We start from the raw sequence: 19,670 nt of genomic DNA, 5'->3' as shown, positions 1-19,670 counted from the left end.
AAATATAATAAAGATTTAAAAATTATATTTTGCTTGGAATAATCTTTGGATAAACGAATTTTATTAATGTGTGCAAAAAATTTTCAATTCGCTTAAAAAGTTCTCGAGCTACGGTGAAATATGCAAAAAGTTAAATTAACATTAAGGGGCTCAAACTAAAGACCGCTTGCTCTTCTGGCCAAACTATTGGGACCATATTTCCCAGATTGCTGCTATGCTTTATATTTTGAAGAGCGAAAATCTAAACCGTCGAAAAAAGGGTGAATTTATTCAAAGTAAGCTTATTTTTGTGCCTGATTTCGTAACTTAAATTATCGTCTGCACTAATTAATTAGTATATTTGAAAGTAAAGATCCTAGAACGTGAAGATCCGATTATTAGATCAAAAATTATTGAGGGTGGTTCGTTTTCTATTTTGTACATATTTTATTGAAGAAGATGAAGAAATATGATTTTAATCCGCCACTTTTTAATGTTTCTATTTTAATCAAAAATATGCGTTGTCACACAACACGCTATCCCCACCTTCCTACTTGGGGACCGTTTATGTATTATGCAAGCACATAAGAGGTTAAGGGATTTATGATTAGCTTATTTTTGCAGACAAGGGGTATGAGTAATGCTTACGTGCGACACTAAAATCACCTTATTTTCACAATGTTTTTAAAATAAAAAATATCTGGAAAATGTTAAATAAAAATTAAATTTGCAGTAAGAAAAAAATTTCTTCAAGAAGTTTCTTAGGTCAAGAGTAACGTCAACAGAAAGAAAGCACAAAAGATTCTTAAAGAATATTGTACTCAATAAAATATAAATTTTGCTTTATTCTAAGTTACATCTTATATTTTAATTTAATCCTAGAATTAAGATTACTGCAGGAAGGAAGCTGGAGGGTGTTGAGACTTTCTTGTGCATGTGAGTCCCCCCCCCCCACTTTTCGAAACTTAAAAAAGGAAATTTACTTGTTGATTATATATAAAATGCTTTTTAAATGATTTAAAACATAAATGAATTAAGATATATTTATAAATTTGAGCTTATATTAATTTCAATTTTTGTTAACTCATAATTCTAATAGACAGTTTAAAATATAATAAAATTAAATATAAATAAATAAAAACTGTATTATTAAAGAATTTTTTTTCTCCCAATGCCCACTTGTCTTAACCTTTCGTCAATTCAGGCATTTACGGGGCAGATTTGTTGGCCACTCTTTCAGGGGCACCAAATTAGGTGGGCCTACGTTGCTCCCACAGTATAGACAGATAGTGCAGAGAATGAAAGAACATCGATGTTTTGTCCGGAATTCGAACCCAGAACCTTTCTGATATACATTAAGGAGTATTGTAACAGAATATTGTATATATTGATAGCGTAACAGAATATTGTATACATTAATAGTGTAACAGAATATATTGTAACAGAAATGTTCGGGCCCTGGGCATAACCCTCTCAGGTCTAATCAGGCCCTGACCATGGTATCTTTTGAGGGCATTTCCAAACGTAATATTAGCACTCTTTATCAAAGTATAGAGCTCTAATAAATAAAGGTTTTAAAATTTTGGCAAATTTCTTTAAATTTTTTTTTCTCATCATTTTCTCAAAGGAAACCTCTTGCTGGGCTTCATATGAAATTTAACGACTATCAACTGTAAAATACGTTTTCAACACATTATTGCATGTGGTGCGTTATGTGTACTTCATTTTGTAATTTTTTTAAATATTAGATTGAGATCCTAAAATTAAAATGACTATTTTAGTTTTAAAATTTTGATCTAAAAAAATCAAGAAGGAAGCCTGTTTTAATTATACTCTGATCGTAGAGAATATTCATTTAATAAATAAATAAAACAAAATAAAGAAAAATAAATAATATAAGAATGATAAATGAAATTAAATTTAAACAAGAAAAGGGAAAAAAATAGAAAAAGTTTTCGAAATATTTGAGAAAAACTTTTTTTTTCCATTTCTAATATTTTCAACTAATTCATTTTCAAAATATTTTTTGATTAAATCAACATATTAAAAATGCCAAGCATAACATACTTACACTTTTACCAAATTATTTAATATTACTCTCTTTAATAATTTTTAAAGAAATTTGGCCAATTATACACATTTAATTAGGTTAACTTATAAGTTTAAATTGATTTCACTGCGGAGCGCATATAAATCCATAAGCTTTTGAGAAACTTACCGTCGTCGATTCGCGCTTATTTAGACACAAACCATTTCAGTTAAAAAATATATCAGACTTATTGTCTGGTTACTAATTCCGTTAATAAAAAGTAAAAAACGTTTAACTTCATTCACAGATGAGCGAATCTGGTAAAATGCCAAAAAAAGTGACGTCAACTAATGAAGTCAAGTGATAAAACGGTTTTTATCATAACGGTTTTATCATTTTATAAAAAGTTTTAGAAATATTTAAAAAAAAACTTTTTTTTTATTTATTTCTAACATTTTAAAATAATTCATTTTCAAAATATTTTTTGATTAAATCAACATATTAAAAATGCCAAGCATAACATACTTACACTTTTACCAAATTATTTAATATTACTCTCTTTAATAATTTTTAAAGAAATTTGGCCAATTATACACATTTAATTAGGTTAACTTATAAGTTTAAATTGATTTCACTGCGGAGCGCATATAAATCCATAAGCTTTTGAGAAACTTACCGTCGTCGATTCGCGCTTATTTAGACACAAACCATTTCAGTTAAAAAATATATCAGACTTATTGTCTGGTTACTAATTCCGTTAATAAAAAGTAAAAAACGTTTAACTTCATTCACAGATGAGCGAATCTGGTAAAATGCCAAAAAAAGTGACGTCAACTAATGAAGTCAAGTGATAAAACGGTTTTTATCATAACGGTTTTATCATTTTATAAAAAGTTTTAGAAATATTTAAAAAAAAACTTTTTTTTTATTTATTTCTAACATTTTAAAATAATTCATTTTCAAAATATTTTTTGATTAAATCAACATATTAAAAATGCCAAGCATAACATACTTACACTTTTACCAAATTATTTAATATTACTCTCTTTAATAATTTTTAAAGAAATTTGGCCAATTATACACATTTAATTAGGTTAACTTATAAGTTTAAATTGATTTCACTGCGGAGCGCATATAAATCCATAAGCTTTTGAGAAACTTACCGTCGTCGATTCGCGCTTATTTAGACACAAACCATTTCAGTTAAAAAATATATCAGACTTATTGTCTGGTTACTAATTCCGTTAATAAAAAGTAAAAAACGTTTAACTTCATTCACAGATGAGCGAATCTGGTAAAATGCCAAAAAAAGTGACGTCAACTAATGAAGTCAAGTGATAAAACGGTTTTTATCATAACGGTTTTATCATTTTATAAAAAGTTTTAGAAATATTTAAAAAAAAACTTTTTTTTTATTTATTTCTAACATTTTAAAATAATTCATTTTCAAAATATTTTTTGATTAAATCAACATATTAAAAATGCCAAGCATAACATACTTACACTTTTACCAAATTATTTAATATTACTCTCTTTAATAATTTTTAAAGAAATTTGGCCAATTATACACATTTAATTAGGTTAACTTATAAGTTTAAATTGATTTCACTGCGGAGCGCATATAAATCCATAAGCTTTTGAGAAACTTACCGTCGTCGATTCGCGCTTATTTAGACACAAACCATTTCAGTTAAAAAATATATCAGACTTATTGTCTGGTTACTAATTCCGTTAATAAAAAGTAAAAAACGTTTAACTTCATTCACAGATGAGCGAATCTGGTAAAATGCCAAAAAAAGTGACGTCAACTAATGAAGTCAAGTGATAAAACGGTTTTTATCATAACGGTTTTATCATTTTATAAAAAGTTTTAGAAATATTTAAAAAAAAACTTTTTTTTTATTTATTTCTAACATTTTAAAATAATTCATTTTCAAAATATTTTTTGATTAAATCAACATATTAAAAATGCCAAGCATAACATACTTACACTTTTACCAAATTATTTAATATTACTCTCTTTAATAATTTTTAAAGAAATTTGGCCAATTATACACATTTAATTAGGTTAACTTATAAGTTTAAATTGATTTCACTGCGGAGCGCATATAAATCCATAAGCTTTTGAGAAACTTACCGTCGTCGATTCGCGCTTATTTAGACACAAACCATTTCAGTTAAAAAATATATCAGACTTATTGTCTGGTTACTAATTCCGTTAATAAAAAGTAAAAAACGTTNCTTTTCTTTTGTTTGAGACGAATATGCACTTTTTCTATTTTATTCCTCCCAGGAAAGATTTTTTTCCCTTTAGAATCTGCCAATTACAAAAAAATGCAATATTTTTCTGATCAAAATTAATGAAAAATATTTTTTCCGGATGCTGAAATAATTCGTTAATTCGGGGTTTTTGACTCTGTTTTTGCTGGGATTGAAAAAAAATCGTTAAATCGCGAAATTCGTTAAATAGGGGTTCGTTAAATTGGGGTTCAACTGTAATTATGTTTTTTTAAAGGCTATGCTGTAAAATTAACAATTTTTCGAATATTTTTGATCAAAATGACTATACTCTAATTTCTCTATACTATTATTTACTAATGGATTTAATTTTTTTTCTCTAAAAAAAGTTCCGAAAATTATTATTTAATATAGCTTAAAGTTTCCTTAACCTTATCGTAAATTTTATTTAAAAAAATTAAAAACTGAAATATATTTGCTAATAGTCTGAAGACGAATTAAAATATTTATCCAATATACAAGATGTCCCTCAACAGCTTCTTTGATTATCAGTAAATTTTTCATATTGCTCATTCTTAATATTTATTTGATACTATGTTTACGATTTATTTAATTTAATTTAATTTATTTAGACTATGTTTAAAAATTAGTTTCTATTGTATGCCAAATTTAATCAACAATTTGAGAAGAAAAGAACTCTGAAAGAATGTTATGCAAAGATAAAGAGAATAATACTTTAAGATACAACGTCATGTTGTACCTTGGAATTATTTAAAAAAAAAAAAAAAATTATTTTACGAAAAGGAAAAAAAAAATTTTATTAATCGACAAATGTATATGTTTCTCACAAAATTTTAGATTATTTGAATTATTGTTTTCTGCATAAAAAAAGTTCAAATTAGTCTGAACTATAATAACACTCTCCCTACTTTATTTCTAAAAATAGTAATTGAATGTTCGTTTATGTTCACCCCTCCAAAAAATCAAAAAGTTGATTCGAGTAAAAATTTTGAAAAGAGTCTCAAAACCTTTTTGTATAAAATTATAATTTTTCTTTTTAAAAAAAGCATTTTCTTTTTTTTTCTTTTTTTTGTATATAATTTTAAAAGCTGAACACATCCTTATTTTTCGACATAGGTACTAGTAGGTCTTTGAATGTTTATATTTTAGATTATAACCGTCGTTGAAAGTCACCCGAATTTTCAGTTTACTGCTATCAATGTTCAACTCCGTAGCCTTGTAATTTTGAACCCAATCCGAAAAACAAGGGAATTCCTTTATCAGGTAGTGGGTGAAATTTGTCTTCGTTGAGGACTTATCGATGGAACTAACCAGCATTTGCGTTATATGGAGAAGACCACAAGAACCTCCCACGGTTAGCCTGACAGTAGGGGGCTGTAACCCATGCTCCGCCTATCACTGAGATGTTTTGCGTCAGTACTGAGGTTGGTGCTAGCCAGGCGTGGAATTCGAATAAAGAGCCGGGATTTGAACCCGGCTGACCTCATTGGGAGGCGAGCGCTCTATCTCATTTTAAAGATAAAAAAATCTGCTTTCTATTCTATTCTGTTGTATTCTATTTATTCTGTTTGTAACCTTTTATCCGAATCCATTTTATTTATTTATTTATTATTATTTTTAACTAGTCTTTTTTTTTTTTTTTGAAAATACAGTTTATATAGTTAGAACAATAATTTCATTTATTTTTAAAAATCAGTAATACTTTTATGTACAGTTATAAGTTATTTCCTTTATAATTTTAATAAAAAAATTCCTTTGTAAAAGTTTTGCCAGAAAATGATTAACTCCACAATGATTCAAAATATACTTAAGAAATGCATACAATTCAGATGACTGCAGGGCATTCGATTCATTTCAAATGTGAATTATTTTTAATCAGCAGAATAAATAGAGATGAACTGCAAAATTTAATTCTTTTTTTAAAGGGACTGTCCATAAAACATATTTTACCCCTTCCCTCATCTCACAAAGTGTCACATGTTACGCTATATAAGATACACTTACAGTTCAGATGCAAAGTTATGTTATAATTCATACCTCAAATTTAATATTCAAACTTAAACTAATTGATTATTTGTTTTAATGACATTTGTGTACAATAATGGCGATGATAATGTGTGTAAAGTGCGCAAAAAAATAAGCGGTTCACCCCGAATAATTTTTAAATGGTTCATGGTTCAAGGGAATGACCTCAAATATGCAAATTAATTAGTGACCTAAAATATACTAATTAAAAAAGTCGGATTTTTAATATTCGGTTTCTCTGGAACTATTCGAACAATTTCGCACAAAATTTCGTATTTTGTCATTTAAAATTGCATTCTTTAAAATTATGTAAAAATTGCAAACCTTACAATTCAAGAGTTTTTCGACTATTATTAAGAATAAAACATAATAAATATTTATATTTTGCATGGATTATTGTTTGGATAAACGAATTTTATTATTGTGTGCAAAAACTTTTCAATTTGCTTAAAAAGTTCTCGAAATATGGTGAAATACGCAAAAAGTAAAATTAACAATAAGGGGTTCAAACTAAAGACTGCTCTTCTGGCCAAACTATTGGGACCAAATTTCCCAGATTGCAGCTATCCTTTATATTTTGGGGAGCGAAAATCCAAATCGTCGAAAAAAAGGTAAATTTATTCAGAGTAAATTTGTTTTTGCGTCTGATTTCGTAACTTAAAATATCGTCTGAATGTCGTTATTAATTAGCATGTTTCAATGTTAAGATCCTAGAGCGTGAAAATCTCATTATTAGATCAAAAGTTATTAAGGGTGGCTCATTTTCTATTTTGCGCATTGTATTTTATTTTGATGAAAAAGATGAGAATATAATTTTAATCCTCCGTTTTTTAATGTTTCTATTTTAATCAAAAATATGTGCTGTCACACTACACGTTATCCCCATCGTTCTATTTCGGGACAGTTTATATACAGGGTTATTCATAATTCCCTCCGGGGTTTCGAAGCGTTATAGTAAAAAAAAAAAAAAAAAAGAAGACGAATATGAAAAAAATAAACATATGAAATTATTCCGAAACTATTCAAGTTTTACTTACATACATTACAGGTGTTCTATGTGTGAACACTTGGTCACACGGCATACATCAATGCGATAGTCCAGTTCCTGACCGGAGGGAATTATGAATAACCCTGTATTATGCAAGCACATAAGAGGTTAAGGGATTTATGATAAGATTATTTTTGTCGACAAGGGGGGAGGGGTATGAGTAATACTTATGTACGACACTAAAATCACCATATTTTCAAAATGTTTTTAAACTGAAAAATATTGGAAAAATTTTAAATTTTAAATAAAAATTAAATTTGCAGTAAGAAAAAAATTTCTTCAAGAAGTTTTTCAGATCAAGAATAACGTCACCAGAAAGAAAACATAAAAGATTCTTAAAGAATATTGTACTCAATAAAATATAAATTTTATTTTATTTAAAGTTACATCTTATATTTTAATTTAATCCTAGAATTAAGATTACTGCAGGAAGAAAGCTGGCGGGTGTTGAGAATTTCTTGCGCATGTGAGGTTTTTTTTTTTTTTGCCCCACTTTTCGAAACTTAAAAAGGAAATTTACTTGCTGATTGTATAACTATAAAATGCTTTTTAAATGATTTAAAACATGAATGAATTAAGATATATTTATAAATTTGAGCTTATATTAATTTCAATTTTTGTTAACTCATAATTCTAATAGACAGTTTAAAAAAGAATACAAAAAAAATTTATTATTAAGGAATTTTTTCTCCTTCCAATGCTCACTAGTCTCAACATCTCGTCGATTCAGGCATTTACAGGGCAGATTTGTTGGCCAATCTTTCAGGGGCACCAAATTAGGTGGGCCTACGTTGCTCCCACAGTAAGGACAGATAGTACAGAGAATGAAAGAACATCGATGTCTTTTCCGGGATTCGAACTCAGAACCTTTCTGATAAACATTAAGGAATATTGTAACAGAATATTGTATATATTGATAGTGTAACAGAATATTGTACATAAAAATAGCGCTGCATACTTGGGTATACATGTGGCATTTTAGAAAAAGTTTTAAAAATATTTAAAAAAAAATTTTTTTTTCATTTCTAACATTTTAAAATAATTCATTTTCAAAATATTTTTTGATTAAATCAACATATTAAAAATGCCAAGCATAACATACTTACATTTTTACCAAATTATTTAATATTACTCTCTTTAATAATTTTTAAAGAAATTTGGCTAATTATACACATTTAATTAGGTTAACTTATAAGCTTAAATTCATTTCACTGCGGGGGCGCATATAAATCCATAAGCTTTTGAGAAACTTACCGTCGTCGATTCGCGCTTATTTCGACACAAACCATTTCAGTTAAAATATATCAGACTTATTGTCTGGTTACTAATTCCGTTAATAAAAAGTAAAAAACGTTTAACTTCATTCACAGATGAGCGAATCTGGTAAAATGCCAAAAAAAGTGACGTCAACTAATGAAGTCAAATGATAAAACGGTTTTTATCAAGTACGAAATCTAAAATAAATAAATGTATATTTATATATTGTGCAACTCTACTTCCGGAATTGATTATCAAAAGTGATAAAAAGATGTGATTAAAATATCACATAAAAAGATAAATAAAAATAAAAATATATTTTCTAACATTGGATCAGTGGGTGCGTAAAACTACACTTACGTCTTTTCAAAAATTATTGCAGCAAATCTTCAAACAAGACGTCTATTGCCAACAGCAAGGTTATTCAAGGTCAAATTCATCTAATATGGCGTTTTGTTACGAGATCAGTTTTATTTGTGCATGAAATGATGTTGTTTGATCAAAATAATTATTTTAACAAAAAAACAGCACTTTATTTGTACTCTTAAAGCTAACTTATTATTTTATTACTCTGTTTTTAATGGAATATAAAGATACGATAAAATTGTAACTTCAAAAATTGAAGATTTTTTTCTATTTCATTACTTTGCCTTTACATTGGATAATACGAGCAGCCCGTGTTCGAAAAAATATTTTACGTTATATGATGTTGTTTAGAAATGCATTTTATTAGAGTTTTTTTAATAAATTTTTTTTTCTTCATATTTGTTTCGGATTGACGTATCCAGTTTTATTTAGTTAAATATAATTTGGCGTTATAAGGTGAGGTTCATTTGTGTGCAGCTATAATTGTCAATAAATTTATCAAAGATAAAAAATTCAATTCAAAGATGTATTGAAGAACGCTGTCACGCCCAAAATTATTATCATTTGCGATTATTTGTTTGAGAGAAAAGAACAATTAAAAGACTTAACGCTATCAAACCACAAATCGTTGTAATTTACTCTTATTTGTTAAAGATGAAAGTATAATTAAAGAGCTTATTATATCACTGAGTCATGCTACAAATTGCTGCTATTTATGGTAATTTGTAAGAGAAAAAAGTACAGTAAAAAATAACTTACTGTATACCTCAGTCAAGCCACAAATTATTGTCATTTAGGATTACTTGTTAGAGAGAGTGATACGACAAAAGAGTTTAATTATGTAACTCAGTGAAGCCTCAAATTATTATCATTTACCTGTTAGAGAGAAAAGTACAATAAAAGATATTGTCATATATCACTGTCAAGCCACGAATCATTATCATTTAGGATTACTTGTTAGACAGAAAAAAACAATAAAAAACTTATTGTATACCTCAGCCATGCCCTAAATTATTATTATATACCGATATACGGTTTCTTGTAAGAGAGAAAAGTAGAATAAAGGAGGCTTGTCGTGTGTAACTTGGTCACTCTCTCTCTCTCTCTTTTTATTGACTTAAAAAATAAATTACGTTTAAACTATATCTTAATACAAAATTAAAACTAACACTATTACTCTGCTAATTACATAAACTATTGTCATCTATATAAGTTTAAAATTGCTTACTTAGTTTATTTCATGCTGATGATGACGTTATCAATTTTAAGAGATTTGGTGCTAATGTAATAATATACTATAAAATGTTTAATAAATAATTGATTATCAAAAATACAATACAGGATGCAAAACAATACAGGATGAGAAACCTAGAATTTTTTAAAAAAAGACTTTAACTCCAAATTGTAGCTGGTATATTATAATATTTAATCTATTTAAACTACTAATTAAGTCCGATGATGAGTGGTATAAGATAAGAGAACATTGTGAATTCTGTAAAAACAGAATTGTTTGAATTTTTTGTACAAATGCTATAAATAATTGTATAGAGGTAACAAAATAGGTAAAGGAAAACAATGTATAAAGACAGAGTGACCTGATTTCAGATTTTTTGAGCTATCATTCGCAGTAATCGTTTTTGAAAATTGATTGGATAATTGAGAATAGTCTTTAAGGAATCATATCTTTTATGAATATCCCAGTGAATATCTCAAAAAAATTCTCTATTTTGAATAATTAAAGTCCATAAATAAATAATAATAATTTTTTTTATTTTTTGTTATTCTTTATGATTTAAAATAAGTCATATTGACTGTAATAGCTAAGCATCGTTGATTCCAGTAGACTTGAAAATCTTGGAAATCATCCATTTTCCATCTACAGATCAAAAATGTGAAATTTTACATCAATGCTTAAAAGTGTCATTTAAATGTAAAACTATGAAATTCGACCAAAGTCAGTCGCAGACACTGTAAAAAATCCCGCATCTAATTACGGTAAAAGGTACCGGCACTCAGTGTGCGATACTTTTCAACTTTCAAATCTGATACAAAGACAAAAATTCTGATACACCGTAGTTTTTATACTATTAACTACAGTAAAATCACTGAATCATTTTAATTAAATAAATATTACTGCTATAAATTACAATATAATATTTTAATGGTAAAAATGGATTTTACGGTAAAATTTACTTTACGGATGATGCACTCAAAATGTCGGTACTTTATATCGTAATTTGATCCGAAATTTTTTACAGGTACTTCATGAGTAAATAAAATTTCAAAGCAGTGTTATTTTTAAATTTTTATTTTTCAAGAATCATTAATCCAACCCAGTTCAAATGACTTAAAAATTTGTGTACTACTTACACTTCAAAATTTTCCAATCATTAATCAATTAAATATATAAAAAAAATTACAAAACATCTTGAAAACAAATTTCGCATGAAATTTTTATTTATTTTTATTTTTTTTTTTGGATAAACGAGTAGGAATTGTGTGCAAAAATTTATTTGATTCGCGAAAATTTCTCTGGAGGTATGGCACGTTACGTAAAATGTAATATTACTTTAAGAAGACGCTATACAACGGGAAATATCCTTTATGGAAAATTCTCTTACTTTAAATTATAGAAAAAGTGGGTTCAGAGAGTAAACCAAGAAATTGCAAATGTTGAAAAAAAAAAGTTCAAAATATCAAAATGCAAACGAATTAAGGCAGGATTACTTAAGATTACGCAGTGGACAAATTAGAGAAAAAAGGGACGGGGGCTAGCGTGAATTTGTAAAAAAACTTATTTACGAGGGTTGATTTTTAAGTAATAGCCGTTGTTGTTGACGTATGCCTGTTTAGGCAGAGGGGGTGCGATTGTTCTTGTTTTCTAGTGGCGCCATCTAGGGCTGAGAGTTCGACTTCTGCCATACCCATACGTCACACCCGTTTATAGGGTGGACCCATTCATACAGCCATTCATTCATCCACAGATCGTAATTTTGACCTGAATCAGAGAACGATCGATCTCTAACCCAGTACCCCCAGAACTGAAAAAACTNTCTTGGTAATAGTGTAAACCAAACAGAAAGTCCCTTTTTATATAAAGTGCTAGCAAATTACAAATAGGTAAAAAAAAATGTGTTCAAATCTGGTAAATAACAGGTTTTGGTACCACTAAATGCTTGTTTCAATGAGCGGTACATAAAAGCAAAATCTAAGGTACAATGTACCTTCCAAGTTAAGAGGTACATCTGATTTTGCCTCTGAAATCAGAGGTACATTGTGCCTTTCATTTTTAAAGGTATGTTGTGCCCTTAAAATTCAGAGGCACAAATGATTCAAATGTGCCTCTGAAATCAGAGGTACAGTTTTTAGAGTGTATATAAGATAAGAGAACATTGTGAATTCTGTAAAAAAAAAAAAATTGTTTTAATGTTTTGTACAAATGTTATAAATAATTGTATAGAGGTAACAAAATATTTGCTTTTGTATAGGTAAAGGAAAACAATGTATAAAGACAGAGGGACCTGATTTCAGGTTTTTTGAGCTATCATTCAGAGTTATCGTTTTGGAAAATAGATTGGATAATTGAAAATAGTCTTTAAGGAATCATATCTTTTATGAATACCCCAGTGAATATCTCATAAATTTTTCATCAGTCCATAAATTTTTCAATAATTTTTAATAATTTTTTTTATAATAATAATTTTTAATATAATAATAATAATAATAATTTTATAATAATAATAATAATTTTATAATAATAATAATTATTNATCAAATTTATTAAATTCGTTACCAACTCATACTTCTTGCACTGGATGTTGAATAGGGTCATAAATAATTTTTTTATTTTTTGTTATTCTTTATGATTTAAAATAAGTCATATTGACTGTAATAGCCAAGCATCGTTGATTCCAACGGATTTGAAAATCTTGGAAATCATCCATTTTCCATCTATAGATCAAAAATGCGAAATTTTACATCAATGCTTATAAGTGTCATGTAATGTAAAAGTATGAAATTCGAACCAAGTCAGTCGCAGACACTGTAAAAAATTCCGCATCTAATAACGGTAAAAGGTACCGGCACTCAGTGTGCCGATACTTTTTAACGTACAAATCTGATACAAAGACAAAAATTCTGATACACCGTAGTTTTTACACTATTAACTACCGTAAAATCACTGAATCATTTTAATTAAATAAATATTACTGTAAGAAATTACAATATAATATTTTATGGTAAAAATGGATTTTACGGTAAAATTTACTTTACGGATGATGCACTCAAAATGCCGGTACTTTATATCGCAATTTGATCCGAAATTTTTTACAGGTATTTCATGAGTAAATAAAATTTCAAAACAGTGTTATTTTTAAATTTTTATTTTTCAAGAATCATTAATCCAACCCAGTTCTTACCAATCCAGACTTAAAAATTTGTGCACACCTTACACTTCGAAATTTTCCAATCATTAATCAATTAAATATATAAAAAAAATTACAAAACATCTTAAAAACAAATTTTGCATAACATTTTGGGGGGGGGGGATAAACGAGTAGGAATTGTGTGCAAAAATTTATTTGATTCGCGAAAATTTCTCTGGAGGTATGACACGTTACGTAAATAAATTAACTTTAGGAAGAGGCTATACAACGAGAAAAATCCTTTATGAAAAATTATCTTAATTTAAATTATAGAAAAAGTGGGTTCAGAGAGTAAACCAAGAAATTACATATGTTGAAAAAAAAAAGTTCAAAATATCAAAATGCAAACGAATTAAGACATGATTACTTAAGACTTAAGATTACGCAGTGGACAAATTAGAGAAGAAAGGGTGGGGAGCTAAAGTGAATTTGTAAAAAAAACTTATTTACGAGGATTGATTTTTAAGTAATAGCCTTTTTGTTGTTGTTGACGTATGCCGGGGTGCAATTGTTCTTGTTTTCCAGTGGCGCCATCTACGGCCAAGAATTCTACTTCTGCCGTACCCATACGTCGCACCCATTTATAGGGCGGACCCATTCATACATCCCATTCATCCACTGATCGTAATTTTGACCTAAATCCGAGAACGATCGATCTCTAATCCAGTACCCCCAAAGGCATTAGTTTGTTATGGGAACATGGAGGACTTTTGCGACTCGACAGATTTAACGTGCATCAGTCACTTTACTACACGGCGGGGTTCGAACCCACGAACTCTCGGATATGGGCCCAGCGCCCATTTAGCCATGCTATCCCGGCAGCCGTTTCGTTGTGTACACTAATAGGTGACGCATGCGTTGCGTCGTGTCCCGGTATAACTTGGGAACAACTATGCTCAGTTACAGCTGGTCGGTTCTGTGTCTTTAAAATGTTCAAGTTTAACATTGAGGTCAGTGATGAGTATTTAGTCGGCAAAAAACCAGTCTGCTGCACACATTCACCAGCAGATTTGTGAAGTTTACGAATCTTCCTACTGTATGCTGACAGGAAATTTTGCTACTCCATGACAATGACTCTCTCGACAGCTCAGCATCGAGCTTTATTGGACTCTTTTGGTAGGGAAGTTTTGGACCACTCCTCAGTACAGCCCAGACCTTGCTCTAAGTGATTTTCATCTTTTCCGATGTTTCAAACATCATTTTGGCGGCAATCAGTAGAACCATGACGAAGACGTGAAAGGGATAGTGACCTTTTGGTTATCGGAACAGGCGACAAGTTACTATGAAGAGGGTATTCTAAATATTGTTGTAAGGGATGATAATTGTTTAAGCAAACTTGACAACTATTTTGAAGGAAAAAAAAGAGAAACGTGTGGAATCAAAAAAATTAATTCACTTCTGGAAAATTTTATTTTTTTTGGTTTTTATTTTCAAATGATCCTTACCTAAAAAACAGCCCTCGTAATATAATTTTTAACTTCTAAAGTATTTTTTGAACAATAATTTGAACGATTATCTGCATTCTGGTTTTCTATCTGGTGCAACAAAGTTGTTTAGTTTTTCCGCAATAATTGACAACACATGACCTAGTGATATTTCAACCGCGGGTGCAATGAAAATAACTCTCAAAAGAAAAGACGGATTCGCGGATATTCTGTTTTAGTTAAATGTATAGCAAAAATTAATTCTATATTGAATTATATTCTTTCAACAAACTTGATAAAACAAATCCTTTAAACTTTCTTAAAGCCTTTAATATAAAAGTTTCGTGATAATTTTTTTTACTTAACATTGGAAACACTAATTGCATTAAAGTACATTATTTTATACAATTATTTTAGTTTAGAAAATACACAACATCAAAATTATTAAATTCCTTACCAACTCATACTTCTTGCACTGGATGTTGAATAGGGTCAGTGTGGAGACGTCCACACTGGTTCTCATCAGCATGTGTCTACCTTAGCCCTACGTGTTTATTTATGCCTAATGGTGGTTAATTGAAAGTATACAAAGAAAAAGCTAATATCAAAAAAAGGTGGAAAAAACTCTATAATTTTTAATCCATTGTTACCTTCTGTTGAAATTCTTAAAATAAAGTATGTTTATAAGAGAATAAAGAGGAAATTTAAAAGTTACTTTTGCAAATTTTTTTACAAATTTATACCTAAAAACCATCTTTTACAAATTTATACCCAAGTACTCACAGTATGATTATGCAACTGCACATGCAAGTGTACAATGCGAAAAAAACAAAACAGTTCATCGTGAATAACTTTTGATTTGACGATCGGATCTTCATGTTCTAGGACTTAATCTTAAGGGTTCAAGGGAGTGATCTAAAATATGCTAATTAATTAGTGCAAACGATATTTTAAGTGACGTAATCAGACACGAAAACCTACTTTCTCTGAATAAACATACCTTTTCTTTCGACATGACTTTGTGCAGAGAATGAAATATAGTCTTTATAGTTTGGCCGAGAGAGCGGTCCAAATTATTTCGCCATATCTCGAGAATTTTGAACGGAAATTGAAAAATTTAGGCACACATTTATAAAATTCGTTCATCGAAAGGTAATTACATAACTTAAAGGTAAGTAATAACTTTTGGTAAATATTTATTATTTCATTTAATAACAGTCGAAAAATTTCGTACGGTATGAAATTTTTATATCATTTTAAAAATGTAATTTCACATGGTCATTTTGTGTGAAATCGGTCGAATAGTTCCTGAGAAATCAAATTTTAATAATGATGTATATTTAAATTTTGATTTCTCAGGAACTACTTGACCAATTTCACTCAAATTTTGTATTTTGATATATAAAATTACGTTCCTTAAAATCATGTAAAAATAATTGTGTGCCTTATAATTCAAAAAATTTTCGACCACTAAATAAAGAGAGGTATCTCACAGAGGCAATTTGATTCATAAATAAAGGAGTTATTCGAGATGTCTAATCCAGCCTCATGCCCACATTAGCCCTCCTCTTCCTAATAATTTGATTCCATATTAATATTTCGAAAACATTTTTTCAGCATTTGAAACCGCAGCTTTATTGTAGGCTTATCAGAACTGAACTTACTTTTCTCTAAACTTTAAAACACCAACGAAGCAGAATTTTCCATGTAAAGATTCTCCCACAGTATAGTGTCCTCGTAAGGAGAAAACGTTTTTGTCCCCTATCCCGACCCTTATTGGAACCATAATTTTGAAATTCCGTTAACTCTTCCCCATTCCTATATTTGGAGGGTGAAAAATCCGAATCAGGGAGCAAAATTATTATTCATGTAATTATATTAATGTTATTCCAAGATAGTATGTTTTTGTGCCTGATTTTGTAATTTGAAATATCGCCTAACACAAATTAATTTGTAATTTTATGATAAGTCCCTCGAAAGTAAAAGATTGCATAGTAGCTCATGACAATCCAATCATTAGATCAAAAAGAAATTAAAGTTTCCCCCCTTTTTTTCTGTACTGTAGACATTTTTTGAGTTTAAAAACTTTGAGATGTATTTTAACTTTAAATACACGAAAGAACAATATAAAAATATCTTTCATCGCAGTAACATAAATTACTACAGATTCTATCGACACTTAAACGATATATTTTTTTTCCAACAAAGTAGCTACAAACAATGAAAAGGCTATAAAACATTTTTTTTATCCCAGAAAAAATGCATGTGCATTCTTTTTTTCCTCAAGGCAATAAAAAAAGTTCTTTTTATTTTCATTTTTCTGATGTTTTTATAGTTAAATGTATTGATTACACTAGGGTACATTTTTTTTTGTTTTTAGTTGCAAGCAATTTTTTTAAACAGATCTTTGATACTTTCATATCGCTGATTTCAAATCTGCAATCGATTCCCCTCTCCAAGCTTCAGTTTTTTTTAATGACGTTTTTAGTGTATTTTTTGTCAAAATGTACAAGTTTAAAAACGTTATATATATAACATAGAAGGGCGTAAATGTTGTGACAAACTTTTAGGGGAGTTAGAATATATCATCAGGGTTAAAATTGCATAAAAACCCATACTCGGAAATGCCACCATGCGCCGCTAGGGGCGCTTCCCTATTATGACCCGTTTCACCGAATGCTTTCGCTCAAGTCATAATAGAGAAGCCTCCCTGGTCACGTACGACGACATTTTCAGTCATGGGTTCTAATTCTGATGTTTTGTCCTAACTCTTAGAAGTATGCCACAGCATTTACGCGACTCACTGTTATATATGACGTTTTTAAACTTGTGCATTTCGACAAAAAATAGTCTAAAAATGTCGTTTAAAAAAACGGTAGTTTTAAGACCAAAACTAATTTCAGATATGAAATTCCCACACTTGAATAGATCAAATATTTATATAAATGCAACAAAAAATTTGTTGACCAGTGTTATATTTATGCATTTTCACCCATTTCACAACTTTCCTTTGAAAGGACGAGTTCTGTACCTTTTACTAATTTTAACTTTGTATTTATTTTTTTTACGAAGAAAGTAATAAATTAGAACACATTATACGTTTGTCTATTAATATAATTTTTTGTTCTGAACAAATTCTGTCATAGAATTCAGCCTTCATCTTAAATTAGAAAAATTGTTCCCTGTACAATGAATTTGTATTTTACCTTGAACTATTAAACTTCCTCCTCGGATAACACTCACTCATTTTGAATTATTTTAGTTTAAACTTGTAAAGTCATTGAATTTGGATATTCATGCCATTGAAATTTATTTTGTTATAGAGCCTATACAACCTAACATAAACCAGATGATAATCGTAATACTATATTTTACTGGATTATTTCAAAAATTTATAGCTTTTCTAAGAATATCAAACTTTTAACAAATTGTAAGTGTTTATGTTCACAAGGAAGGATATACACCCTATAACAAAAAAATCGACGCACCAAGAAGCAATCATCCGATTGCTTTGAAATTTCGTATGCATGAATGTTTTGAACAGATCAGGCTGGAATGATGCCGACTGGGGACGTATAGTCTTTAGCGACGAATCCCGCTTCCAGCTGTGTTCTGACGATCATCGAAGACGTGTTTGGAGACGCACAGGGCAGAGGGGGGGGATCCTGCCTTCACTATTGCACGCCACACCGGCCCTCAACAAGGCATTATGGTCTGGGGTGCCATTTCCTTTGACAGCCGGACCCCTTTGGTCGTCATTAGAGGTACACTTACTGCACAGCGGTACGTCGACGACATCCTAAGACCTGTTTTGCTACCGTTCCTTTTGCAGCGCCCTGGGCTGGTTTTTCAGCAGGACAATGCCAGACCACATACGGCACGTGTTGCTATGAACTGTCTGCAAGCTTGTCAAACTCCTGATCTCTCTCCCATCGAGCATGTCTGGGATATGATGGGAAGGCGATTGCATCTGGCACGGAATGCTGATGACCTCGTTCGACAATTAGATTGAATTTGGCAGAAAATACCGCAAGAGACCATCCGGGAGCTTTATCGGATTATGCCACGCCGTGTGGCAGCTTGTATCCAGGCTAGAGGCGGATCAACACCTTATTGAACTTGTTACTGTAACTCTGCAATAAATTATTCAATTGTTCTGAAATTTTAATCATTTGCTATTCTGTACATTGTCTTCATATCCACCAATTTTCGTTTCAATCGGACAATTCCTTCTTGGTGCGTCGATTTTTTTGTTATAGAGTGTATTTGGAAGTTATACCTGATGCTCTTACCTACATAAATCAGCCGCATGTTGGCCGGTGGACATTACTGGGAGGGAAAGTACAGCAAGCATAATCATTTTTTAGTCCTTACAAAAGTAATTAGTTTTCTTAAATATTTGTATTTTATTTAAAAGAGAACGTTATTTTGATACTTATCTACCATGATACTTATCTATTTTGATATTTATCTATTTCGATAATTATCTATTTTGATATTTATCTATTTTGATACTTAAATGTTTTACTTCAGTAGCCAAGTGTACCTGGAAACTGAATACCTGGACGCAAATTTGAAAAATTGGAAACAAGATTGCTAGTCCATAGAAAAAACCTGGAAAAAACAGGAAATTTAAAAATCATATAAAATAACAGGGAAAATGCAAGGAATTTTGAAATTTTCCATACAAACTTGGAAAATACAGGGAATTTTTGTCTTTTAAAAAATGCAGGAATTTCAAAATCATATAAAATAACAGAAAATGCAGGGAATTTTGAATTTCTTATTACGAACAAGGAAAATACCGGGAATTTTTGTATTTTTAAGAAATGCCGATAAGGAAAAATACAGGGAATTTA

Source organism: Parasteatoda tepidariorum, chromosome 8 (genome assembly GCF_043381705.1).
Source record: "Parasteatoda tepidariorum isolate YZ-2023 chromosome 8, CAS_Ptep_4.0, whole genome shotgun sequence".
Classification (NCBI taxonomy): domain Eukaryota; kingdom Metazoa; phylum Arthropoda; class Arachnida; order Araneae; family Theridiidae; genus Parasteatoda; species Parasteatoda tepidariorum.
This window is presented reverse-complemented; position numbering follows the sequence as displayed.